The following is a 27,478-nucleotide window of genomic DNA, read 5'->3' on the forward strand; positions in this document are numbered from 1 at the left end:
ACCCCCTGGTGTTTGCTTTCCCTCCTTCCCTGCCTTGTCCCCCCACCCCCCACCGGGATTGCACTCCTCCAGTAGAGCATGCCCAAGTGTGAGCTTGGCCTCAGGCTCTGATGTCTAAGGCACCCAGGCTAAGTCAACATTCAAGTGGACACGCATTTACAGATTAAGAATTAGCAGAGGAGAGGTCAGAGCTGGAGATAAAAATGGGGAGTTCAATGTATAGATGGTGCTTCTCTAAGGTCACCTAAGGCACTCTCGGCTGGGGAGCGGAGGGTGAATCAGCACCCGAGAATCAGAAGGAACGACCGTGGGTGGGAGGAAACCTGACACAACTGGTTTCCTGGAAGCCAAATGATGAAAAACTGTTTCAAGAAAGAGAATATGACCGACTTGGTCGAAGGGAGATGAAGACCCGGACATTGGATTTCTCACCAACATGGTTCTTTCGGTTACATTGACAAGGACATTTTCCTTGGAGGGGTCAGAGCCAAAGACTGAAGACAGTGGGTCTGAGAAAGACCAGAAGGCGCATTCAAGGAGTGTTTCTCTAAAGAGGAACAAAGAGAAGGGGCAGTAGCTTGAGAAGCAGTGGAGTCCATAGCAGGTTTTTAGGGTCAGAGAAATTACTCGTGTGTGTAGGCAGATGGGAATGATTCCGGGAAGAGGGCTAAACTGGTGGAGTAAGGGAGAGACTGCAGCCTGCAAGGTCCCCTGCAGAACCCTGAGGTTTTAGATTCCATGGGGCTGCAAGTAGGAGGTTGACTTCTGACGAAAGAGGGAGAATGCGAGACATCTGGAATTTCCTCTCCATGGATGCCTGGGTCTCTAGGGCCCAACTTTTAAAGTTGAACATTCACTTTTTGATGTGGTTAGAATCCCTGAGCCCGCAATATGTTCCCGAGAGAATTTAATTCAATGGGAATCTGGTGTGCATCTGTGACTAATTAATGCTGATCAAAAACAATTAAATATTAAATGTCAGTGCCGTTACCTGGTTCCTTACTAATAATTGCAAAGGGCTGCGTGTAATTATCAAGTCCTGACTGCCATAGGAACCAAGTTCACATTGAAATAATGAAAGACGAAGACCGAGCTAATGAAAGAGCTGATTTGGTGAGTTTTTAAAAATATTTGAAGCAATAAAATGCTAAATATCAAGGCAAGGGTATTGCTTAGAGTTCTCTTCCTCAGCATATGGGTTTGGAAGGGCCCTCTCTCTGAGAGAAATAATGGCAGCTTCACTTAGCAGCATAGGAAACATTTCTAACGGTTCCCCTTGCAGTAAAATATGCCTTCATCTGCAGATAACTGTTATATGAGATATATATATATAAAATGATGTAATTCATTCAACAAGTGTTGAATGAGTATTAGTTGAATGCTTGATTAGTCCTATGCTAAGCCTTGAGGATAAAGAAATGCATAAGACACACCTTCTGTTTACAGAGTCTAATCTGGTGTTTCTCTGAGGAGGCTCTGATGTCTACATGGGGTGCTCGGCCCTTTGTCTTCCCACATTCCTGATCCCTGTGTGATGGGGGTTTGCTGTTTTCTCCTGGTTTAATGAACAATACTTTTGTTTTCATATCTGCACTTTGTTTTGGGGTGCTTTTTAATGAGGGGGGCAGAAATGCCCTGATTCTGCCATCTTGAAACTGACGATGACCCCTGTGGTCCTGCTGAGGGGTGGGGCACCTCCAGCAGATCTGACTGATGGGCTGCTTCTTACCCGTGGGAGCAATGTGGGAGGTCGAAGCACAAAGACCAAGCAATGGCTTGGATCAGTGTGGTTGTTGAGAGCCAGGAGCATGAGTCAAGCCCAGAGGACCATCCAGCACAGAGGTGAGTGGAGGATAGGAACCTCATAGTATGAAGCCAAAACAAAGAGAGTTGAGGACTAAGAAACTTATGAACGAGGAGTCGCAGGGTGGAAAAACAAGGAGGTGGTCTGGAAGGATTCCAGAGACAAACTGGGGATGCTTGTGGTGACTCTACATCTCATCCCTACACCGGCTTGAACATGCTGCCCACGTACGTCACTGGAAAGGATCAGGGTGGATGGACGCTTTGACATGATCTCCTCCATTGTTAAGAGCGAGCTCACTTCCTAAGAGTCTGAATTCTGAGCTGTCATAAACTGTAAAGTGCTCCTTGGATGCTCTTGGGATGGTACCTGATCCTTCGAATTCTTAATCTGTAAATGGGGGACAGTTGAAGTTCCCTCAACCTACTTTACCCTGGGGAAGGTTGTGTAGATTACTGAGAGTTGCAGTCCGACTTTCCCCTTTGGCTCTGCAGGAGGCTCACATAGGGACCATTTATCCTGAGAGCTCAGATGCTTCTGTCTTCATCTGGAAGCTGAATGCAGGAGAGGGATGCAAGGAGAGAGAAGGAAAGGGACCTCAGAATTCTCTTTAGCATCCTTTGGGTGCAAAGCACTCTCCATGTGTTGTTTTAGTCTGTAATAGCCATCTGGCCTGAGCCTTCTTACCCACTCTGATAGATAAGGAAAGCAGGCCCTTGTAAGTGGAGGGCGTGGCATTTCAAAGCCGGTCACTCTGACTCCAGAACTACGATCTTTCCACTACCACACAGTGACTATGGCTCTGGCTGCCGCCAACTCTTCTCCTCACGCCCTACTCTATCTCAGAGAGAGCGACCCTGCAAGACTGGAGGAGGTGACCAACCAGGAGAGGACCACTCTCTTCCCAAAGGAGGAAGATAAGCTGGGGCGCCTGGGTGGTTCCGTCGGTTAAGCGTCTGCCTTCAGCTCAGGTCATTATCCCAGGGTCCTGGGATCGAGTCCTGCATCGGGTTCCCTGCTCAGCAGGGAGCCTGCTTCTTCCTCTGCCTCTGCCTGCCACTCCCCCTGCTCATGCTCTCTCTCTCTCTTTCTGGAAAATAAATAAATAAATCTTTAAAAAAAAGAAGAAGCTAAGCTGACTCATGGCTGAACTTCCCTCTGAAATTTATGTGACTCTGATCTTTTGAACCATGAATAAAAATATTTGACTCTGACTTTTATTATGGCTAAACATAAGAGATCCTCTCATCCTTTGAATAAATACATGTTGAACACCTACTTTTTAGAAGATACCGTGCCAGATTGTTGGAGGATCTGGAAATGTATAAAATATAGGTGAATCATATAACATTACTTGCATGGTGAAGATTGATTTAAATCTACACATACTAAAAATGCCCAGTTTTCCGTTTGAAATTTAGCATTCACGAGAGAGGTCAGGGCTGGACCTGCCCGTCAGGAAGTCACACACCTGGAAGTATTGAAACCTTGAAAATGAAGGGATTTCTCAAAGAAGATAGAATTACATAGGATAAAAATAAAGACAAGGATCGAGCCTTAAATTACACCAATTGTTAGGAGCTGCAAGAGAAAGTCAACCCACAAAGCCCTAGGGATGAAAGAGGAGGAAAGGATGAAGGAGGAAAAGGCAAACAAGAATAATGAGTCTAGAAAGGTCGTGCTCACAGAGCTGCAAGAAGTGGAAATGGTCCAAAGCACCCAGTGCTGTATAGAGGGCAAGATGAATGGAGATTTTTTTTAAAAGCCCTGAAGTAAGAGTATTGAGAGGTTCATGATTCTCTGCAGACGTGGCATCTTAAGAGAGTGATGAGAGCAGAAACCAGAGAGCAGAGAGACAAAGACACATAGGGAAAGCTGGTTCATTATAGAGGAAAAAGAAAGAGATACCCCCCATAATACCCACATTCAAAGTGGGCTCTGGGAGGACTGAAGACCTAAATTTGAAAGGTAAAAATATACTTAATGAAAAAAAAAAAACCATAATGTCGGGGAATCTTTTTGTGATCTTGGGAATGAGGACAAATCATTAAGGAGAGAAATCTATTAATTTGGTTACATCATAATGAAGGAATTCTGCTCAACAAATGACACTGAGACTTAACAGACAGATGACATATTGAAAAAAGATATTCAGGGCACCTGGGTGGCTCAGTTGGTTAAGCGACTGCCTTCCGCTCAGGTCATGATCCTGGAGTCCCGGGATCGAGTCCCGCATCGGGCTCCCTGCTCGGCAGGGAGTCTGCTTCTCCAGCTCCCACTCCCCGTTTGTGTTCCCTCTCTCTGTGTCTTTCTCTGTCAAATAAATAAATAAAATCTTTAAAAAAAAAAAGAAAGAAAAAAGATATTCAGACTATCTAATATTTAAAATGTGCATGGAATCCTTGTACTCGGATATGAAAAAGGCAGAGTCTCCGTAGAGGATGCTGTGGTGTTCTCTCGGATCCCATATTTCAGAACTGAGCCACCCACTCCCCCAGCTTAGCCACAGAGTGGTGCCTTGCCCAAGATCAGGCCCCCTCCCTAAAGGCACCTTGTATCTAATGACTGGTCCAGGAGGGAGAGTCAATGCCTAGCCCCCTCGCTGCAGGCAAGACAACTCTGAAAACCCATCTCAGCTCCAGAGCTCCCCAGGGTTCTATCTGAGGCTTGGGAGCAACTTGGTCGCTGTTCAGCTTCTCCCTCTGCCCGATTCTGCTTCCCTCGCTCACCGGTTTGTTCCTGAGAGCATACTCATCCCACCCCCGCTAAAACTTCTTACGTACAGATTTCACACTCCACATCTGTTTCACGGAGAGCCCAACCTGTATCAGTTGCTACAGAAAGTGGTTTTAGGAAGCAAACTAAATTGGGATTTTAGAGCCGGATCACTGGCCTGTTGCTATCATCGGTGGTTTGTGGAGTTCCAGCAGCCTCCCGCATGCAACGATGGCACCATTGTTCAAATTCTCACTGGTGGTGAACTGGAATGGGGCAGGAGAGGAAGAGAATGAACTGATGGGTGCAATATATCAGGTGTTTGACAGTTTCAAAGACTGGAATCAGATGGTATTCCTGGAGGCTACCCATGCCCTGGAGAAAGATGCTAAAAGACCAAAGGTGCTTCTCACCAATGGAGGGTGAACTCGCCATTGTGGTCTTGGAAGATGACAGTGGACTAGGGTAAACTCCACCAACTAACAGCACCAACCGCAGGGGCTGTACCAGATGTGAGATCTTTGCTGGAGTGGATGAATGCAACCTCAGAGACAAGGCATAAGGTCCGCACTCACAGATGAGGAAAGCGAAGTTCAGAGAGGTTAAGTGAGTTGCCCAAGGTCACACAGCTTGTAAGAAGTTGTGCTGACATTCAAACCCAATCTGTTCCTCTCTAGAGCCAAAGTTCTTAATAAAAATAAATCCTTATAAAGCAAGCACCTTCTACATGCTGGGCACTGTTCTAGGTGTCACCCCCTTACTCCCACACAACACATTTCTGCTGGTGGTGTTCTTATCACCCTCATGCCTATGTTATAGACACGGGAAAGAAAGCACAGACAGGTTGAGTAATTTAGCCAAAGTCACAGATAAACAATCCGCACAGGCTGGATTTGAGCCCAGGCAGACTAGCCCCAGTCTTCAAAAAAAATTTTTTTAGATTTTATTTATTAATTTGCCAGAGAGAGAGTGAGAGTGAGAGAGAGAGAGAGAGTACACAAGCAGGGGGAGTGGCAGGCAGAGGTAGAAGCAGGCTCCCAGCTGAGCAGGGAGCCCAGGGCAGGACTCAACCCCAGGAGTCTGGGATCATGACCTGAGCCGAAGGAAGACGCTTAACAAACTGAGGCACACAGGTGTCCCGAATTCTTTCTTTCTTCCTTTCTTTTTTTTAATTTGAGAGAGAAAGAGAGAGAGAAGAGGGAAAGGGAGAATCTCAAGCAGACTCCATGCTGAGCATGGAGCCCAAGGCAGGGCTCCATCTCATGACCCCAAGATCATGACCCGAGCCAAAATCAAGAGTCCGACACAACCGACCACACCCCCCAGGCACCCCTCCAGTCTTCAATTCTTAACTGATACCACCCCCCCAAATTGCGCTAGGACCCTGTGCTGATTCAGAGGGCCAGGTAGGGCTCCGCATAGGATCCAGTTTGTTTTAGTAACATAAACACAGGCTTTAGAAATAGCCCTGAGTTTGAATGCCCAGTGTTTCACTGAGTGGCTGGGTGATGTTAATGTCTCTGAGCCCCAATTTCCTCAACTGTAAAGGGGGAATAATAAGAATATCCACCTTGCAACTGGAAGGATTACATGAGGTAATTCTATAAAGTTCCTGGCACGGTTCCCACCAAAGCTCAAGAAATGTTAGTGGCTTATTGATTTTTTTTTTTAAGATTTTATTTATTTGAGAGAGAGAATGAGAGAGAGAGCATGAGGCGGGGAGGGTCAGAGGGAGAAGCAGACTCCCTGCCGAGCAGGGAGCCCGATGCGGGACTCCATCCTGAGACTCCAGGATCATGAACTGAGCCGAAGGCAGTCGCTTAACCAACTGAGCCACCCAGGCACCCGGCTTACTGATTTTTGCTCCCATCTTGTCAAGGAGTCTTTAACTTAGATCGGGGTCTTAACTCTTTTGTGCCATGGACCCCTTTGGCCATCTGGGGAAGCTGCTGAAGCTTTTCTCAGAATAATGATTTTATTTGTTATTTTTATTTTATCATTATTTTAAAAGATTTTATTTATTTTAGAGCGAGAGAGAGCAGAGGGAGGAATAGAGGGAGAGAGAGAATCTCAAGAAGACTCTGAGCTCAGCTTGATCTCACACAGAGGCTTGATCTCAAGAGCCAAAACCAGGGGCGCCTGGGTGGCTCAGTTGTTAAGCGTCTGCCTTCGGCTCAGATCATGATTCCAGGTCCTGGGATCAAGCCCTGCATCGGGCTCCCTGCTCCGCGGGAAGCCTGCTTCTCCCTCTCCCACTCCCCCTGCGTTCCCTCTCTCGCTGTGTCTCTCTGTCAAATAAATAAATAAAATCTTAAAAAAAAAAAAAAAAGAGCCAAAACCAAGGATCTGACACTCAACTGACTGAGCCACCTAGGCGCCCCTCAAAATAATGATTTTATATTTTTAAAAATATTTTATTTATTTATTTGACAGAGAGAGACACAGCGAGAGAGGGAACACAAGCAGGGGGAGTGGGAGAGGGAGAAGCAGGCTTCCCGCAGAGCAGGGAGCCCGATGCGGCTCGATCCCAGGACCTGGGATCATGACCTGAGCCGAAGGCAGACGCTTAACTGACTGAGCCCCCCAGGGACCCCTCAAAATAATAATTTTAGATACAAACAATAAAATGCATAGGATTACCAGGGAAACTAAGTATGACAAAATACCATTATCAAAAAACTCAAATTTATGGTAGAGTAATATATGTGCTTGCTAATGCATGAAATCATAAAATGTAGTGGCATCTAATAATTACCATTAAGTTCAAAGAAGTGATGAAAAGACATTGGAGGATAATCTGTGGCACCAATTATGTAAAATGAAAATATCTGTGATTATTACTGGTAACAGTCGCTGGTCTTGCTAAGGCTTCTGGGGTTTGTTGCCTAGATTCATAATTGAAGGAAATGCAAAATTCTAGTAAGAGGTTAGTGGGGGAAAAAAGATGTAATTTTTTTCCCATCCAAGTTCATGGACCCCCGAGGTAAAAACAGATGGTTAAGAGGAAGGTGATGTCGGGGCTCCTAGGTGGCTCAGTCGGTTAAGTGTCCAACTCTTGACTTCAGCTTAGGTCATGATCTTGGGGTCCAGGGCTCGAGCCCCAAGTCAGGCTCGGGTTATCCCAGAGTCCGCTTGAGATTCTCTGTCCCTCCCCCTCTGCCCTTCCCCCCGGCTCGTTCTCCCTCTCTCTCTCAGATAAATAAATAAAATCTTCTGGAGAAAAAAGAGGAAGATGATGTTGGGGAAACTCTGAAATTGGCTGGTTAGTTTGGAGGCTCCTCATAAATGGTCTCTTGGGTCTTGCTTTTGGATGATATTGATTTGGCCCCATATGGAGAGAAGTTACACATCTCAAACTCATTATATCCAAAACCAAAGTCCTGATCTTCCTTCCCTGCCTACATCTGCCCCACTCAAAACCTCCCTCCTGCCAGCAGAAACCTTGGAAAGTGCCCGGACGCCTCTCCCTCTCACACTGCACATCTAATCTGTCAGGAAATCCCGCTGACTCTGCTTTCGGAATAAATCCAGAATCCAACCACCACTCCACGGCTCCCGACCCGGACTCTCTCCTGGGACTGCAACAGCCCTTCCCCGCTCTCCCTGCTCCTTCCCCACCCCTCTGCGGTCTATTCACAACCCAGCAGAGTGGCCCTTTTCTGTGTAAGGACTCCTTGCTCCCTCTGCTCACCCTCACCTTCTTGCTGTCGGTCAAACGCACTAGGCACACTCCCAGCTCAGGGTCTTGGCACTGCCTTGACTGTTCCTTCCAACGGTAATAATTTCCCTCAAACACCACCCCCAACTCTCATTTCTCTTTTAAGTCTTCATACAAATGTCACCTCCTCCAGGAGGCCTCTCTTGATTACCCTGTGTAAATGTACAACTGTGTCTCCAGCCTTCCCAATACCCTTAACCTGCTCTATTTTTTCTTTTGTCTTCAGCCTGGAAGACATCGCGTGTTACATAATTTACTTATTTATTGTGTTTATTTCCTGTCTACCTCCTTCCTCCGCCCCACCCGCAACAAGAATAGAAGCTCCATAAAAAAATGGATCTTTGCTCCCAACTAGAATGGGGAGTGGCACATAATAGGTGCTCAATAAATTGAGTAAATCAATGACTAAAGCCTGGTTAGCGGATTGCACGCTGTAGTGAAACAGCTCAAACCAAAGAATCAGAGCCAAGCTGCGTTCCCTGCTGACAAGCTGTGCTCCCCTGGGGCAACTCACGGCATCTCTCTGAGCCTCAGCTTGCTCAGCTACAATATGGAAGTCACAAAACCTCTCTCACCCACTTGCGAGGACTAAGTGAGCCTGGCACTTTGCAGGTTTCATAAATGCTGGTTCCAGCCCCCTTCTGATCCGGAGTAAGCAACTTCCTCCTGTTGACACCGGGTCCCGGGAAGTCCTGTAGGAGGGCAAGGCTCGCGTCCTCCTCCTTCATCCTGTTCCCAAAAAGGCTCAGAATAGAACCAAAGTCTCCTGGCTCCACTTGGAGTGGTAGCCAACAGACCACACGACCTCTTTTTTCCTGTCCACTACTTTCTTTTGAGGTGGAAAGTAGTTGTTGGAATAACTTACTCAGGGGCAGGGAAAGGAAAAAACAGCAAAAATTGTTTTAAAAGGGAGTTATACAAGCATATGCAGGAAAACCCCATTGAGGGACATAAATGCTGATTCAAAGGAGGAGGAAATATGAAATTTGACAGTTTTCCAGGCCTTCCCTGGTCCCGAATTTCCTCTCTTCCATCACACATTTTTCTCGCCCACAAAATAGGCATTAAGAAAGATGACAGGTCAGAAAATAGACCATGTAGAAAAGAGGAGGGAGCTTGAGGTTGTTGTTAGCAGGAGTATAAATGCTACTCCCTATTACCACCAGCCAGTTCCCTAAGTAATGATGGGGAAAGGCAGGCTGGAGCAGAAGCTGATGTCTCCCTAGGGAAGGAGAATGACTTCTGGATCCCTAATGGAGACCGTTTCCCAGGGTTGCTTTGATCTTCTGCCCGATCCAGGGCTGGGGACCAGCAAGCTGGAACTCCAAGGAAAACGGGACTTCACAGTGGGCCCAGGCAGCTGTCTTCGGGCAAGGGCGTGTGCCTGCCCCACCAGCTCGCCCCGCCGCCCAGCCCAGCTGGTGCCTGGTTCCTGTGCCCTTGCCCTCCAGCCCCAAGGAGTCCTGCCTCCCCTCCTCCTCCCCACCCAACACAGAGCTGAGCTGGCGTCTGAAAATGAGTAAGTGTGAAGTGAGACTGCACATTGGTCTTTGTCGAGGATTTGTTTTTGCCAAGCTTGGTGGAGAAGGTTGCATTTCTTGGTTATTTTTAAATCTGGATTTCTGGAATTTGATTTGGAAGGAGAAACAACAACAACATTAAAACAAACAAACAAACCAGAAACTCAAGTCCTGAGAGGCTAGTGGCTCCAGGCATCCTCTTTAGGAGGTTTGATACTCCCTCCAACCGACAGGAGCCTCGGGAGTGTTGGGTTGGCAGAGCGGAGATGCTGAGGGGTTCCAGGCACTTCCAGAAAGCATCCCAGCTCTCCGTGTCAGGGGGAGAAAAAGCCATGCCCACATGACGGCTCACTTCTAGCACTCACATGTGGGCACTGGCTGCATGCCCGCTCTGGGCTGGATGGTGATGGCAACAGTCTCGGTCCCTGGTCATATGGGCTCATCCTTCGGGCGAAGAAATGGATGGTTGCAACATATTTACGACATGGGCTTGAGAGGGGAAGACACAAGGTTGGAGGTAGAGCTGCTAGCCCAGAGGGATCCAGAAAGACTCCAACTCTGAAACCTGAATAATGAGTGGGAGTCAGCAGAGCACAGCCAAAGAGGACTGTGGGTAGGGCAGGGGGACGGAGGGGGTAGGGACAAAAAACAGGGGCTTGAAGGCAGACAGGTTTGACTTCTAGTTCTGTTCCACCTCTGTCAAGCTGTGTCATTGAAGCAAGTTTGCTTACCTTCTCTGCACCTGATTCTCCTCATCTGTGAGGTAGGGATAATCTGAATCCTTTACTTAAAAAAAGCTGACATTTATTGAGCCTCTACTGGATGCCAGGCACTGTTCTATGCATCCTACATACATTAACTCAAAGGGTAATTTTCAAAAAAGTTAAAATTTTGGGTACCTGGGTGGCTCAGATGGTTAAGCGTCTGCCTTCAGCTCAGGTCACGATCCCAGGGTCCTGGTATCGAGTGCCGCATCAGGCTCCCTGCTCAGTGCAGAGCCTGCTTCTCCCTCTCCCTCTGCCATTCCCTTTGCTTGTGCTCTTCTGTCTATCTCTCTGTCAAATAAATAAGTAAAAACTTAAAAAAAAAAGTTTAAATTTTGACTCTCCTAAGGATATGAAATGAACCTGTATCAAAGATTTTATGGAACCTATGAAATAATGAGGGGACCAGTTAGACATTATGACTAGTAACTAGTAATCAAAGTATTCCACCATTATAGGGAGATAAGGAGCAATAAAATTAATCTATAAACAAATACAAAACTGGCGAGGTTGGTCAGTATCCCCAGGACAACTGCACTCCACCAGATGCAATTTGCATTTCAATAGATAAGCATCATCTGCATTACATTACTGTCAATTTTCTACAGCTTTGAGCTGTAAAGTAGCTCAGTGATAATGAAAGACAGAGGTTAGGTGAAGCCAGTCAGGATGCCCATTGAATCTCAAGGTCCTTCCAACTTGTCCTTATGGTCTCCACCAACCCCTTATGATCATAATAATCTCAAAGAAAAATTATTCTCGATAGCCAAATAAAGCTGGTCTCATGAAATTCGGTCTGATTGTTTACATAGGTGCAGTGAGTGTATTAATTTGTCATATGGACCCCCTAAATTTGCAAAATTTAAAGCCATACGGTTTTAAATAATTACACAATTAACTTTTGTCTGGAAATTTTCATAAGGAATCTCCAACTGGGATTTAAAAAGGCTCTATTATTTGTAATTCCTAGGTTAAAAACCCAACCCAGATTTCTTTGTCCTGTCATAGATAAATTTGGGTGAGTTCTTCTCTTTTTGGGGTCCCCCAAATATTCCAAATATCATACCTTAGCACCTGTAAACCAGGTACCAGGTCAGTTTTCCTGACCTGGTTTTGTAGGTATCAGCTCCATAAGTAGAGCCAAATTTCATTCCTTAAAATGTCTTGTCATACCTGATTTGATGAGGATCATTCTCAAATACGACACCTGATGCCTTGATGTACAATCCATTTATCTTGGTAAGAAGTGGGACACGTTCTTATTGAAGCTATGCAAATAACTATTATGAAAAGTAACAACACATTAAGAGTTTCTGGATTCTGTAAGGTCAGTGAAAATCAGATATTTTAAGTGGTTTAGTTCAGTTTACATAAGCAAAATCAACTAAGTTGTTATGGATAACATGGCTTGAGTAGAGAGACAAAGGGCTTCCTTATGAATCTGGAAAACAGAACATTACAAGATCAACAATTTTCCAAACAAATAACTACCATAAAATTTCCCTTGTCAGTTCATTCAGTCCTATGTAAATTAATTCTTCTTCAGCTGGCTCTTGAGTTAAGAGTCTCATGAAGCCATCTACTCAACTATAGAGTCCTGGAAATCCTGACTCACTCCACTGGTACTGTCTAAAAGTTGTCTAAGCTGAGTCAACTCAGGTTTGAGTGCCAATAGTTTGAAGAATTTGGTATAGTCCTTTTCCACGAAGCTCTAAGACTGGGTTCTTTGATAGAAACACAAACCCTGTGGCTTATAGCAGGGTCTTTGGGCAAGCCTCAGAGACACTGTAGATGGCAATGACTTAAAATGGCTCTGGTTAACTTACTGCTGATAATTTCTCAATGTGAAAGGTCTGATGAGGGTTCATAATAAGAACCATGAAACGGACAAGGAAACTGAGTTGTTTCTGGCAAGCTAAACAAAGATAATCAAACCGCTCCCCAAAAGAATTAAATTTAGGCAAAATACTCTGAAGGTAATGATTAAGTCTATTTTCAAAGAATTCCACTAATGTTACATCTGATTCACAAAAATTGATTAATGTAATTGGTATAGAGGAAAACATCTTGAGAGATAACATACAATAATCCTGAGACATAATTTTTTTTATACCAAGAATATCAACTAAAGAGATTCAGTAAGTCCAGAGTAGGGCCTAGAAATCTTATAGATGTCCGATGCCTGGGTGGCTCAGTCGGTTAAGTGTCTGCCTTCAGCTCAGGTCATGATCCCAGGGTCCTGGGATGGAGCACCACATTGGGCTCCCTGCTCAGCGGGAAGCCTGCTTCTCCCTCTCCCACTCCCCCTGCTTGTGTTCCCTTTCTCACTCTGTCTCTCTCTGTCAAATAAATAAATAAATAAATAATCTTAAAAAAAAGAAAAGAAAGAAATCTTATAGATGTCTACAGATCTCTAGTCCACGATAACTCTGAGGTGCATCCCACTGGATCTAGACCATGCTAGATCCAAACTGAAGAAGGAAGACTACAGCAAGTAAACATTTTAAAGAATATCCTAGCTCATGATACACTGTGCTGTTTATCATCAGGCAAAGCACTGACAAGACTCTGATGTAGGAAAACTCAACAGAGCTATTTCATAATTGTTCTAGTTCTTAAGAGAACCAGTTAATAAGACTGATTTCCATAAAAGTAGGACGCCTGGGTGTCTCAGTCATTAAGCATCTGCCTTCGGCTCAGGGTCATGATCCTAGGGTCCTGGAATTGGCCCCACATCGGGCTCCCTGCTCAGTGGGAAGCCTGCTTCTCCCTCTCCCCCTCCCCCCTGCTTGTGGTCCCTCTCTCACTGTGTCTCTCTCTGTCAAATAAATAAATAAAATCTTAAAAAAAAAAAAATAAGAGTGATTTCCTACTATGGAGAGCAAGGATGTTGTCCCGGGGACTTCCCATAAGGCATACAATTTAAAAATCTTTATACACTTTCTTTTTTTTTTGGTAGGCTCCGTGGCCAGTGTAGAGCCCAAGGTGGGGCTTGAACTCATGACCCTGAGTTCAAGAGTCAGATGCTCAACTGACTGAGCCACCCAGGCACCCCTAAAAATAGTTATATAAATAACACTTTACCTATACAGATTTAATATACAGAAAGCTGAGCATCTTTCCCGATTTGACACCTCTCCCCATGCAACTCTTCAAGCAAATCTAATTATTTTTAGAATGCTTTTTGGGAACGGAAAGAACAAATCTCTGTGGTTTTCCAGGGATCCAATGGGAAATATAAAAAAGATAGTTTTAGGTGTAATGGATATCTTGAAATTTTTCTTTTACTTTTTTCTATATTTAGGATCCAGTCTGGGAGGCAAAAATTTAGAAACATTATCAGAAACTGGACACTGAGTTAAGCTAGGATCCTGAGTACATGTAATTGTGGTAATAAAGCATTTGCAAATAAACATAGACGGAAACAGGATGGCAAAGAACATTAACTCTTTCATGAATGAGGAATCTTTGTTCTTTTTTCTCCCCGTTAAATAATCAACAATATAATAAAATCAAAGTAAATCATAGAAAATGATTAAGACATGGAGTCTTTGCAAACTAGGCAATTGTGCAGAAAGTAAAGAATAACCTTGCATAGGGCAGGTGAAAACGTGAATCGGTAAACCAAGGAAGCAAGCCCATCACAATCGAATGAACTCTGCTACGATTTTAACATTTATTTATTTGAGAGGAGAGAGAGCGCACGCATGCGCATGTGCACAAGCAGAGCAGGGAGGGACAGAGGGAGAGAGAGAATCTCAAGCAGACTCCCTGCTGAGCATGGAGCCCAACCTGGGGCTGGACCTCACCACCCTGAGATCATGACCTGAGCAGAAATCAAGCGTTGGACGCTCCACCAACTGAGCCACCCAGGGGCCCTTGATTTTAACATATTTCATAGCTTCTTTTCAGACTCAGGTATCAGAAACCAAAGCAAATAAAATTTATGTTTACATAAATCCTCTTTTGGGGGCGCCTGGGTGGCTCAGTCGTTGGGCGTCTACCTTCGGCTGGGGTCATGATCCCAGGGTCCTAGGATTGAGCCCTACAACAGGCTCCCTGCTCGGCGGGAGGCCTGCTTCTCCCTCTCCAACTCCCCCTGCTTGTGTTCCTGCTCTGGCTATCTCTCTGGCAAATAAATAAAATGTTTAAAAAAAAAAAAATCCTCTTTTATATTCTGGACCATACTGAAACTTTACTTGAGCATAGCATTTCTCTTTCAGGGGGTCCATGAGGCCAAAACCTTTTTTTTTTTTTTTTTTTTTAAGATCTTATTTATTTATTTGACAGAGAGAGACACAGCGAGAGGGAACACAAGTAGGCGGAGTGGGAAAGGGAGAAGCAGGCTCCCCGCTGAGCAAGGAGCCCGATGCGGGGCTTGATCCCAGGACCCTGGGATCATACCTGAGCCAAAGGCAGACGCTTAACAACTGAGCCACCCAGGTGCCCCACCATTTTCATATTAATACTAAGATGTTATGTTAATGTGCAATGAGTGCATCAGTTTTATCTTCCAATGAATCAGTAAGTATTTTTCTAATTATTTTCTTTAAACTTTATTTAAGTAATCTCTACATCCCACATGGGGCTTGAACTCATGACCCCAAGATCAAGAGTTGCATGCTCTTCCAACTGAGCTAGCCAAGCACCCCTAGTATTTTATTTTTCCCAGTTTCAAATTCCAATACGGTAAAGATTGATAGTTAAAATTCACATAAACAGGGGCGCCTGGGTGGCTCAGTCATTAAGCGTCTGCCTTTGGCTCAGGTCGTGATCCCAGGGTCCTGGGATCGAGCCCCACATTGGGCTCCCTGCTCTGTGGGAAGCCTGCTTCTCCCTCTCCCTCTGCCTATCTCATTCTCTCTTTCTCTTTCCCTCAAATAAAATAAATAATATTTTAAAAAATTACACAAGATAGCCTTTATATAACAAACATATAAGAAGAGTATATAAATTTAAAGTTATGCCTAGTAAACAATGTTTCACTATGGTACCTTAGAAATTATTTGGCTTTTGGGCGCCTGGGTGGCTCAGTTGGTTAAGCGACTGCCTTCGGCTCAGGTCATGATCCTGGAGTCCCTGGATCGAGTCCCGCATCGGGCTCCCTGCTCGGCAGGGAGTCTGCTTCTCCCTCTGACCCTCCTCCCTCTCATGTTCTCTGTCTCTCATTCGCTCTGTCTCAAATAAATAAATAAAATCTTAAAAAAAAAAAGAAATTATTTGGCTATCAATGATTATCCATTAAATAACTCAATCCATTAACTCAATAACTATCAGTTCAAGGTTTTCCGTCATCTGAAGACCTTGGAAATTATCTAGTAGGTGACAGACTGTAAGATATGATCACCGTTAAAGTGTGTCGGAGTGATTCAGTTTAGTTGAATACAAATTTACATTTCTTCATTTTGTAAATGTTATGCATGAATAAGTTAGCTTATTTGATCAATAAGCCTGAATAAATTCAGGATAAACAAACCCAAGTAGAAAAATGTACGCTATTACACTCACACTGATAAATCAGATATAGTTTTTATTAAAGCAAAATTGTTAAGCTAACCTTTTTTTTTAAAGATTTTATTTATCTATTTATTTATTTATTTTTAAGATTTTATTTATTTATTTGACAGAGAGAGACACGGCGAGAGAGGGAACACAAGCAGGGAGAGTGGGAGAGGGAGAAGCAGGCTTCCCGCGAAGCAGGGAGCCCGATGCGGGGCTGGATCTCAGGACCCTGGGAACATGATCTGAGCCGAAGGCAGACGCTTAACGACTGAGCCACCCAGGTGCCCCCTAACCTTTTTGCCAAAGGTTTATCTTGCATATGTGATGCAGGCAGGCTGAGTCCAAGAACCCAGGGGAGGGTCCCAGGACCAGCCAAGAGGGTCTTTGGCTTCCTGAAGGGAGAAATCAAAGGCAAGCCAGAGAAAGTGGGAAGTTTACTGACTAGTGTAAGTGACAGGTAGAGAATAGTAGACAGAGCGTCTGGGAGACTCAGAAAGGAAAGGAAAATGAGTCTCGTCGTTGCTTGGGGCTGGGAGTTTATATAAGAAATGGGTCTAAGTATGTGTCCTCCAGGAATCCATGGTAGGGTCCAATCAAAGGCAAGTGAGAGGTGAACAACAGGTGTTATTCCATAAATGACTGAAGGTAGGGGGTATTGAGGCCAGCGTCAGCCGAGGTTTGTTCGAAGTTTATGTCCTGGAACATATTTGGGATCTGGCTCATTTTAGATGTTATCAGGTGTTTGGGGCCTAGGACAAAACTCAGAGAACGATGAACTTTCTTACTTCCCACTTGCAGAGGGAACAAAGCTTCTTTGGCTTATTTAGAGGCAAAATGTGAGTCAATGGGGCCTAGCAGAAAAACAGCAGAGACAAAACCTTTCTAAAATGGAGCCCCTTCAGCCTCCCTACTTCATCCATGGACTTGAATCCTGAAAAGATTTCCGAGTTTCTGTAAGAATAATAGATTTTACTTATCACATATTGAAGTGTTAGAAATTCAATTTCCTCATTTTATGCAGATTTCAGAACTATAATCACTTTTTAAAAATCTCTATGAGATTCAGAAAAGAGCTCCTTTACTTTAGGAGACTTCATAATCTGATTTACTAATATCCTCTAAAGATAGGAAAACTTTACATACTTACAAAAGAGATAAGGGCCTTTCTGTATTACAGATACACAAACATACGAAGCCTCCAACATCAGCCCTCCAACTGTAGCCAAGGGTCAAGACTAAACTGAAAAACACATAAAACTCACTGGTCCGGATATCAAAGAGCTCTTTTCCTTCCTGGCAGACATAAAAGTCTTAATTGATTTGAGCTCAAACAGACAAACAAAAAGACTAACGAGCTGGATTCTCTGCCTCTCTCAGCAGAGAATAGATCTCTTACAATCCATTAATCCACTTAGAGAGATTGCTAAATGTTCTGACCATAAAAATCAAATTCCCCATTACTGCTGCCACTAAAGGGGAATAATTCATTGGCTGCACATGAGCCAAAACAAGAAACAAAACACAAAACTTAGTGGAGAGAGAGAAGAGAGAAACAGAGAGTTAGGAAAGTCAAGGTTCTCTCGCTAGTTCGGATCTATTTCCAGGTGCCACGAAGAGATGTGTCTGCACTTAGACCAGCCACAAGGCACTCTTCTGTAAGCGAGGTCCACCCAGCTGGCAGGTGGATCCCTAGGGTGTCTTGATGGAACATTATAGGATCATTTTCCAAAATGGTAAAATCCTCACTCTAGGACAGATAAAGTGAACATCATCAAAGACTTTATTGAACTCATTAAGTAAGGAGGGAACCACTCAGATACTATGGGGTGGGAATAGAACTTTGGAAAGTTGGACGTGCTACCAGTGATAGTTGGGAGGAGGATGTTGAAATTTACAAACAGATAGGAACCTGACAAAACTGGTCAATATCCTCAGGACAAAATCAGCTACATTTCATCAGATACAATATTTGCATTTCTATTAGCAATAATTATACAATAATTATTGCATTACTATCCGTTTCCTCTGACTTAACAGAGTTGCAAAATAACTCAAAGACTATGAAAGGTAGCAATAACTGTGATGGGTGAGTTCATCATCAGACACCCACTGATAGTTTGGTTTGGTTTGGTTTGGTTCCCATTTCAAAGTATTTCACAATTTTTCCCTGCGTTTGTTTTTAAGATTTTATTTATTTGAGAGAGAGAGCAAGCAAGAGAGAGAGAGAGAGTGAGAGAGAGTGCGCCCAAGCAGGGGGAGGGGCAGAAGGAGAAGCAGACTCCCCACTGAGCAGAGAGCCCGATGCGGGGCTCAACCCCAGGACCCTGTGATCATGACCTGAGCCCAAGGCAGATGCTTAACTGACTGAGCCACCCAGGTGCCCCTACCTTTTTTTTTTTTTTTTTAAGTAGGCTCCACACGCCCAGCATGGAGCCCAGTGCAAGGCTTGAACTCAGGACCCTGAGACCAAGACCTGAGCTGAAATGAAGAGTCATATGCTTAACAACTTGAGCCACCCAGGCAGCCCTCTCTACATCTTTGAAGTAGGTACTATTTTCCCCATTTTAGAGAGAGAGAACTCAAGACAGAGAGATTGAGCTCAAGGTCACACAGCTAGTTAAAGGTTAAACTATTATGAAATGTATCCATGATTTGATTCAAAAAAATTTGTTTTAATTTTATTCTAAAGTAACCTCCCCCCACAACATGGGGCTCGAACTCACGACCCCAAGATCAAGAGTCACATGTTCTACCGACTGAGCCAGCCAGGCGGCCCTTCCATGATTTGATTTTACTCAGGTATGGTAAGATATCAGACATGGAGACAACTGCCTTCAAATGAAGGATTTATTACTTAAAATTCCCAAGATGCAGGGGCACCCCATGCTATGCAGGGCCATGTGGGAAAAGCCCTAGGACAAGTTAGACGGAAAAAAAGCACCAGCATAAGCCTTGATTGTGGTTTTCGGGGGAAGGAATGAATTTCGGGTTGGCTAGTATGAATAATGTCAGCAGGCTCCAGCCTATGGGGTGACCCCTGGCTGTCTGGTTATCTGGCCTCTGTGTATGTGTGTGTGTGCACGCGCGCGTGCATGGTGGGGGCAGGGGGACTATTGACTTGCTGCGGGAGGGTTGGATAAAGGAGGTGTTGGGGGTGTGAGCTTTGAACTGACTGGTTTGTGTTGGAAAGGCATGCTGGAAGGCAAGCTGTTTACTATCTCTTAAGAATTAGCTAGCCGTGGGAGGGGCAGTCTCTCCAGGATTTGCAAGGCCCTAAGGTGTGAAAGCATCATAAAATACAGAAAATGAAAATATGATTAATACACGAGCCTACATCTGAACTCCACCAGATGGACTGCTGTGTTCGTAGTATCCCGTACACCCCGCCTCCCTTCACAGAGTTATCGGGAGGGCTCACGTTGGGTATATAATACACATGTAATGCTCAGCACATTGCCTGGCACTTGGTGGGTTCTTTAGAAATCACCACGACTATTAGGGAAAAGCCAAGAAGTAGGAGAGAGAACAAGGCATATTTGGACAACTAGGCAATGCAGCCTGGCTTTACTAAGGAATGCTAGGAGTGTGGGGGGTGGGAGAGGCCAGGTCCTGGAGGCCTTGTTAAGGAGGGTGGAATTTACCCTGAAGGCAAAGAAGAACAACCGAAGAGTTTTAAACAAGGCTCAGATTTGTTCCTTTTGGAGGGCCCCTTTCTGGCTGCAGTATGGAGAATGGATTTACCCCAGGACAGCGCTGGAGGCACAGCGCTGGAGGCACTGTGACCGTGGGAGTTTTGTCTCCCCAGCAACCATTCAGCACTCCCTGTGCTTTTGTGTGCAGAACTTGAACCTTAGCGGATAGGAGAGCCGGAGCTCCTGCAACTACCCTGCCCCTAAACGGAGAGAGCCTGGGGGTGCCTGGCTGGCTCAGTTGGTGGAGGAAGCGTGCGACTCTTGACCCTGGGTTTGTGAGTTCGAACCCCACACTGGGTGTAGACTTTACTTAAAAATAAAATCTTAAGGGCGCCTGGGTGGCTCAGTTGGTTGAGCAACTGCCTTCGGCTCAGGTCATGATCCTGGAGTCCCTGGATCGAGTCCCGCATCGGGCTCCCTGCTCGGCGGGGAGCCTGCTTCTCCCTCTGACCCTCCCCCCTCTCATGTGCTCTCTCTCTCTCATTCTCTCTGTCTCAAATAAATAAATAAAAATCTTAAAAAAAAAAAATAAAATCTTAAAAAGAAAAGAAAGGAAAAAAAAGGAGAGAGCCTGGAGCTGCTGGAGGCATGACCTAGAACAGAAGTAAACCAACCCCGTGGGAAACAGAAAATGGGTTCCAATGGCAACATCTGAGCCCTGGATCCAGCCTGGCCTGAAGCCATTTACCTCATAAAGTCAACTTTTTGCCAAATCAGTTTGAGTTTGGTTTCCGCCTGATACAATTGCGGTGAAATGAGAGCAAATGGCTCCCTGCAGTGCATTCCGTAATCCTGACTAGGTCATCGAGGAAGAAAGCCGCACAATCCAACTGCTTTGACTGAAGGTTTGTGTCCTCACCAAATTAATAGATTGCAATCTAGAGCCCAGTGGGATGGTACTTGGAGGTGGGATCTTTGGGAGGCCATGAGGGCAGAGCTCCCCAAGATGGAATTAGTGCCCTTATCAAACATCTCAGAGAGCTCACTTGTCCCTCCCAATACAGGAGGGGGGCAAAAAGACAGGAGTATGTGAACTGGGAAGTAGATTCTCACCAGACGCCCACTCTACCACCACCTTCATTTTAGACCCCATTCTCCAGGACCGTGAGAGATAGATTTCTGTTGTTTATGCACCACCCAGTCTATAGTAGTTTATTCTAGTAGCTCAGACAGATTAAGACACCTCCTGATGGTTTTTATTAGTGAGTAAAAGAAAAAAATTTACCAACCAAAGCACCCTCGAGCATTATTGGGAAAAGCTGGTACAACCTCTGCAGAGGATACAAGTTAGGCCCTAGGTATTAAAACTTTAATCTTGGGGCACCTGGGTGGCTCAGTGGGTTAAGCGGCTGCCTTCAGCTCCAGTCATGATCCCTAGATCCTGGGATGGAGCCCCAACGGCTCCCTGTTCAGTGGGGAGCCTACTTCTCCCTCCCCCACCCCTTGCTCATGCTCTCTCACTACCTCTCTCTCAAATAAATAAATAAAATCTTAAAAAAACAAAACAACACTTTAGTGTTTATACCCTTTGACCCAGCAATGCGACATTTAGAGATAAATTCTACACACTTCCACAAACAAGCAAACACAGAAAGATGCAAATATAGCACGATTTATTAGAGCAAACATTAGAGATAACCCAAATGCACATCAAAAAGAGAATGGAAAAATAAATTATGGAATTTCTATAAAATCAGAACTATCACATGCTGGCAACTCAGACAACATGCACAGCCCTGTGCACAATGAAATATAATGCAACCCTTTAAAAGGGTGAATTATCCATGATATATAAAAAAAAAAGTCACAAACAATATATATGGTATAGTCCATTGGGGTCTAAGAACTTTATGTTTTAGTATGTGCTAGAATCTCCTGCAAATTGTCAATTGTGGCCATCTCTGGAGAGTCAGCTCATGGTTAAATTGACGTATCGTAATGTCTTATTTTTCTAAGACATTTCTCACTTCCATAAGAAAAAAAATGATGAACGTGAAATATTTTTTAAAAGTCTAGATATGGGGCGCCTGGGTGGCTCAGTTGGTTAAGCGACTGCCTTCGGCTCAGGTCATGATCCTGGAGTCCCGGGATTGAGTCCCGCATCGGGCTCCCTGCTCGGCAGGGAGCCTGCTTCTCCCTCTGACCCTCCTCCCTCTCATGTGCTCTCTGTCTCTCTCATTCTCTCTGTCTCAGATAAATAAATAAAATCTTAAAAAAAAAAAAGTCTAGATATGTGTCTACCTCTGTTCTTTTAACATTAAAGAGATATAGTCCACATGTGTCTACCTCTATTCTTCTAACATTAAAAAGGAAGAATAGCTCAAAATGCTCTAAAAAAAATGACGTCACTTAAGTAGATTAAGAGGAAGTTGTTCAAATATTTCAGCAAATGTATTTAGGGTCCTTTTCTCCAAGTTCTGCACAAATTCTACTAAGTCTTACAGTTCTAAGGAGAGCATGAGAATCAAGCCCTTTGGCATTGACAGAGCTCCAAAATTACCAGATCAAAAGCTAGAAGTTCTGTTTTTGTGTTGACAAGCATCCAAATGTTTGGAAACATGGGGAAAATGGACTGACCTTTCCCCTTCTTCATCCTGTTGTTTTGGCTTTGAGCAGGAAGTGCTTTTGTATCCCATTTCAGGGGCTGATGTCTGACCTAGAGATACGGCTCCTACTAGCAGAAGAGGAGTCAGAGGGAATGAATAAACAGTGAGTTGGGAGGGAAGAGTGAATAAAAAGGTAACGATCTCTTGGTGGTAAGTAACAGAAAATCCAGCTCAAGCTGGCTTGGGCAACATGTATCGGAAAAGTCCACTGACTTCAGGTTTGGCTGGATCCAGGGGCTCAATCAGGACCAGTCTCTCTCTGTCTCTTTGTTGTGAAACTTTATAGAGAAAGAAAAAAAAAAAAACTTTATATAGGAAGGCTCTTCCCTAGCTATGGCACTGGTACCAGCAATTCCAGGCTTATACCTTGTTCTTTCTTAAAACTGGCAGGAGGGGCACCTGGGTGGCTTAGTCGGGGTTAAGCATCTGCCTTCGGCTCAGGTCATGATCCCAGGGTCCTGGGATCAAGTCCTGCATCGGCCTCCCTGCTCAGCGAGAAGCCTGCTTCTCCCTCTGCCTGCCGCTCCCCCTGCTTGTGCTCTCTCTCTCTCTGACAAATAAATAAATAAAATCTAAAAAACAGGGGTGCCTGGGTGGCTCAGTCGTTAAGCGTCTGCCTTCGGCTCAGGTCATGATCCCAGGGTCCTGGGATCGAGCCCCACATTGGGCTCCCTGCTCCGCGGGAAGCCTGCTTCTCCCTCTCCCACTCCCCCTGCTTGTGTTCCCTCTCTCGCTGTGTCTCTCTCTGTCAAATAAATAAACAAAATCTTTAAAAAAATAAAAATAAAATAAAAGGTCAAGGCCTTCAGCTTTTAGTTTTATATTCTGGAAATTACCCCAGTGTGGACATGAGGGAATTCAAGATCAACATTCCGGGGGTAGGGAAAAGAGGGTCATTTTCACACTCTAGGGGGCTTCAGGGTCCCAGCTTTCCAGGGTTCGAGGGAAGCAGTGGCCCTTCCTGGGGTCAGGATTCTTCCATGTAACATCTATTCATCGAGTGCTGCTCTGGTCTGGGCCGAGCCCACAGTGACACAGCGGCCCTCGCAGAGTTTACTCTGAGATGACACGCGGACCACAAACAAATGAGCAGTATATAACGTATCTGGTGGTGAGAGATGCTAGGACGAGAGAGAAAGCAGGGTGAGGGAGAGGAAGGTCACAGGATGGTCGAGGACACCCTCTCTGCTGAGAAGACCTTTGAGCAAGGACTGAAGGACTTGAGGGGTGAAGTTCTGCAGCTATGGGGGGGGCAGTTCTAGGCAGAAGGAAGGCCAGATCAAAGGCCTTGAGGCAAGAGAATGCTTGCACAGTTGGAGGGATGGCCTGGAGGCTGGTGTGGCTGGAACAGAGGGCGTGCAGGGAAGAATGGTAGGAAGGAAGATCAGAGAGCCTGTGCGGGGACAGATCAAGCCCTGGTCGGCCATGGTGACAATTTTGGCTTTGACCCTGAGTTAGCTAGGAAGCTGCTAGACAGCGTGAACAGAGGTATGATATAACCTGACTTGAAGCTTACGGTGAAATAAAGAGTGGAAGGAATATTCTGACAGCTGTGTGGAGAACAGACTGCAGTAAGCAAGGCCGGAAGCCCGGAGGAGGATAAGGTAGCTGTAGCAACAAAGCAGGGGACAGACAATGCTGGCCCGGACTAGGGTTGCAGCTGGGAGGAGAAGATTCTGGACTTGAGACATGACAATGTCTACCTTGATGGTTCATAAGACAATGATTGTGCTGTTCATATTTGTGAGGACATTTGTAGACTTTCAGCTGATCAGCATCCAGTTCCCTCTTCCTCCTGTTAGGACCCGAAGTCCCCTGTCTAGGAACTCACTTGGAGTCTTATAGGAAGGGCTATGCCTGGCACCCTTACCCACCCTTGTAAATGAGGCCAAGAGGGCTGATCCTTCCACTCTCTGTCCCATAGGACTTCAGCTCAGCCCATGGACTAAGGACACAGAGAATGGAGAAAGGGGTTGGAAACCCCAGATCCCTCAGAGAGACAGCATGTGAACCTGACCTGTCCTATACATAACCCTAGCTGTGGCTTCTGCTGCCCAGCCTCCCTCCAGACAAGGCCCCCAGTGCACTGTACAACTCTGGGGGGGGGGGGGCGCTATTTCATCCTATTCTATGTTAGTCTATGGCAGGGATCAGCAAACATTTTGGGTAGATATTTTAGATTTTGCAGGTCATATGATCTCTGTCGAAACTACCCAAATATGCTGTTACAGTGCAAACGCAGTGCAGACAACACATCAACTTAAGAGTATTCTAGGACGGGTTATTGTTCTCTGCAGTTCGGATAGAAAAAACCAGCAATGTTGTAAGAAAGAGGTAGTTCTGATAAAACTTTATTTGCAAAAGCATGTGGCAGGCAAGAATTGGCCAGCAGGCCAGAGTCGGCTGACTCCTGGTCAGTAGGAATGGTGCTTTGCGCCCCAGGAATGGTACAAATGTGGCTGCTGGGCTTCTGGAGCTCCCTCTGTTCCTGCTGGTTTTCCAACCAGCCCCACAGCTTCCTCTGGATTCTGTGAACCCCCATATCCTGTGTCTCAGTCAACTCAGGCTGCCATAACAAAATATCATAGACTGGGTGACTTAAACAGCAGACATGGATTTCTCACAGTTCTGGAGGCTGGGAAGTCGAAGATCAAGGTGCTAGCAAGGTGGGTTTCATTCTGAGGCCTCTCCTGGAGGTGGCTGTCATCACACCATATGCTCACATGACCTCTTCTTTTCTAACGCTGTGGGTGGGAGGGAAGCACAAGGTAGGGCTCCGGTGTCTCCTCTTGAAAGGGCACTGATCCCATCATGAGGGCCCCACCCTCATGACTTCATCCAACCCTAATTACTCCCCAAGTGCCCCCTCTCCAACTACCCCATCACACTGGGGGTGGGGCTTCACCATACGAATTTTGGGGAAACACAGGCATTCAGTCCATAACATCTTTTTAACGTATTTTGGTTTTGCCTAAGCGAGAGTCCATTTCTCTGGCTTGCAACCAAGAACCCTAACTGACGCAGCACTTACTCAATTTGATTTAATTCCACGAGGCCCTTCGCAAAGGGGATAGCTCAAAGTCCCTCACTCCCACTGCTGGAGAAACCACTCGAAGCAGATTACAACTAACAGAAATCATTAGTGTCATCTTGATTTATGAGACAGCTGCGTGTTTAAAAGTCTCCTCACTGTATAGTTTTAACTTCCTACCTCTTTCTTAGAAGGTTGCTGGTTTCTTCAATCGAGACTGCTGTGAACAATAACTGCCCCCAGAATGAGTTGGTTCAGGAACCAGCCTTCCTCCCCACCTCCTCCCCCCATCAGCTGTTGGCTGTTAGAGCCACGTGCTTCCTGTTTACAAAGAGATACGAAATATATTAGTTAAAGAGTCCACCCCTAATGCTTTGCTACTTCCTTCTGCTTCACAGGATGAATTTCACTTGGCCTTGGGATTTTATTTGTCTTTGGAAGTCATGGACTTGATGATGTTTGGAGATTTATGACTATATAAGACGTATCTGTAAGGTGCTCAGTTCACATGACTCATTTGTATTTTATATTTATTGGCCCCACCATGTTCCAAAGAGGATTTCCTAAATGTATACTGTGCAAAAGATTAAAAAAAAAAGTAAGTGATGAAGCTGGGCCAAGCAAACATTAAGGGAGGGAATAAATCAGATTAATTAAGAGACAAAATAAAACACAATGTTGCCTAAACACATATTGCCTAAAATTCTGGGTAGAGGTTGCCCAGCTGGCTCAGTCGGTAAAGCATGTGACTCTTGATCTTGGGTTCGTGAGTTTGAGCTCCACGTTGGGCGTGGAGCCCCCTTTAAAATAAATAAATAAATAAATAAATAAATAAATAAATAAATAAATAAATAAATAAATAAAGTTCCGGGTAGAAGTTAGAGATGTACTACAAATCTTGTTCTGAGCTTCCTGGTCGTCACAGCAAATAAGGAAATACTTCTGATGTGGTTTTCAGATTGAAAACAAATTACCCAGATGACATAGCAGATTCTTTTGTTTTTTTTTTTTAATTTATTTATTCATTACTTCTGCTGTGGTTTTCAGATTGAAAACAAATTAATTACCCAGACAACATAGCTGGTTCTTTTCGTTTTTTGAAAATATTTATTTATTCATTTGAGAGAGAGCACTAGCAGGAGGGGCAGAGGGAGAGGGAGAGAGGTTCTCAAGCAGACTCTGCACTGAGCACAGAGCCCGACTCGGCTCCATCTCACGACCCTGAGATCATGACCTGCGCCAAAACCAAGAGTCAGATGCCTAATCAAAACACCACTCACATGCCCCAACATGGCTGGTTCTAATTCTTTATACAATAAGGGGGGTTGAATAGCTGCATTTTTTTAAGACTCAGAAAACCGAAACTTTTTCAATCCCAGGAAATGCTGTCTGCTTTTGATGCCCTTCAGAAAACCCAAGAAACAAACATTTCACTTTCCAAACCTGATAAATTAGAGTTGGCTGCTCTCACTGCAAAGTAATCATTTTTTTTCCCCAAGCAGTCCCTTTAAGACACTCAAAAGGTACTTACTATTTAAAACTTAAATAGTAATAACATGACATGTTTAAGTATTTGCTTACAGATAGATTTCTATAGGGTCTGGTGGGACCTGAAAAGCCTTCCAGTTCATCCTTTCAGTCCAATATGGAAAGATCATTAACATTTTTTCAAATTGTAGTAGAAATCACATAGCATTAAATTTATCATCTTAATCATTCTAAGTGTGCAGTTCAGTCGTGTTAAGTATATTCACATTTGTTGTGCAACAGATCTCTGGAACCTTCTCATCTTACAAAACTGAAACTCTATACCCATTAAACAACTTCCCACTTCCCCTCTCCCCCCCAGCCCCAGGCAACTACCATTCTACTTTCTGTTTCTAGGAGTTTGCTACCTTAAGTACCTCTTACAAGTAGAATCATACAATATTTGTCTTTCTGTGACTGGCTTATTTCACTGAGCATCATGTCCTCAAGGTCCATCCATGTTGTAGCACTGACAGGATTTCCTTTTTAAGGCTGAATAATATTCCATTGTGTGCATTATCACATTTTCTTTTTTTTTTTTAAGACTTTATTTATTTATTTGAGAGAGAGAGAGCACATGAGAGGGGGGAGGGTCAGAA

The 27,478-nt window shown here is 44.7% G+C and overlaps 1 long non-coding RNA gene across 1 annotated transcript; it reads right to left on the reverse strand.

Annotated features, from left to right (window-relative positions):
- Positions 1-24,659: 24,659 nt before the first annotated feature.
- LOC135364017 (uncharacterized) lies at positions 24,660-25,623 on the reverse strand. The gene is made up of 2 exons (XR_010410445.1): positions 25,533-25,623; positions 24,660-25,065 (listed from the first exon to the last, which is right to left on the reverse strand). It is a non-coding gene; the product is annotated as an uncharacterized LOC135364017 (long non-coding RNA).
- Positions 25,624-27,478: the final 1,855 nt, after the last annotated feature.

Source organism: Mirounga angustirostris, unplaced genomic scaffold (genome assembly GCF_029215605.1).
Source record: "Mirounga angustirostris isolate CCGP_5_RB_7025 unplaced genomic scaffold, mMirAng1.0.hap1 SCAF_4, whole genome shotgun sequence".
Classification (NCBI taxonomy): Eukaryota; Metazoa; Chordata; class Mammalia; order Carnivora; family Phocidae; genus Mirounga; species Mirounga angustirostris.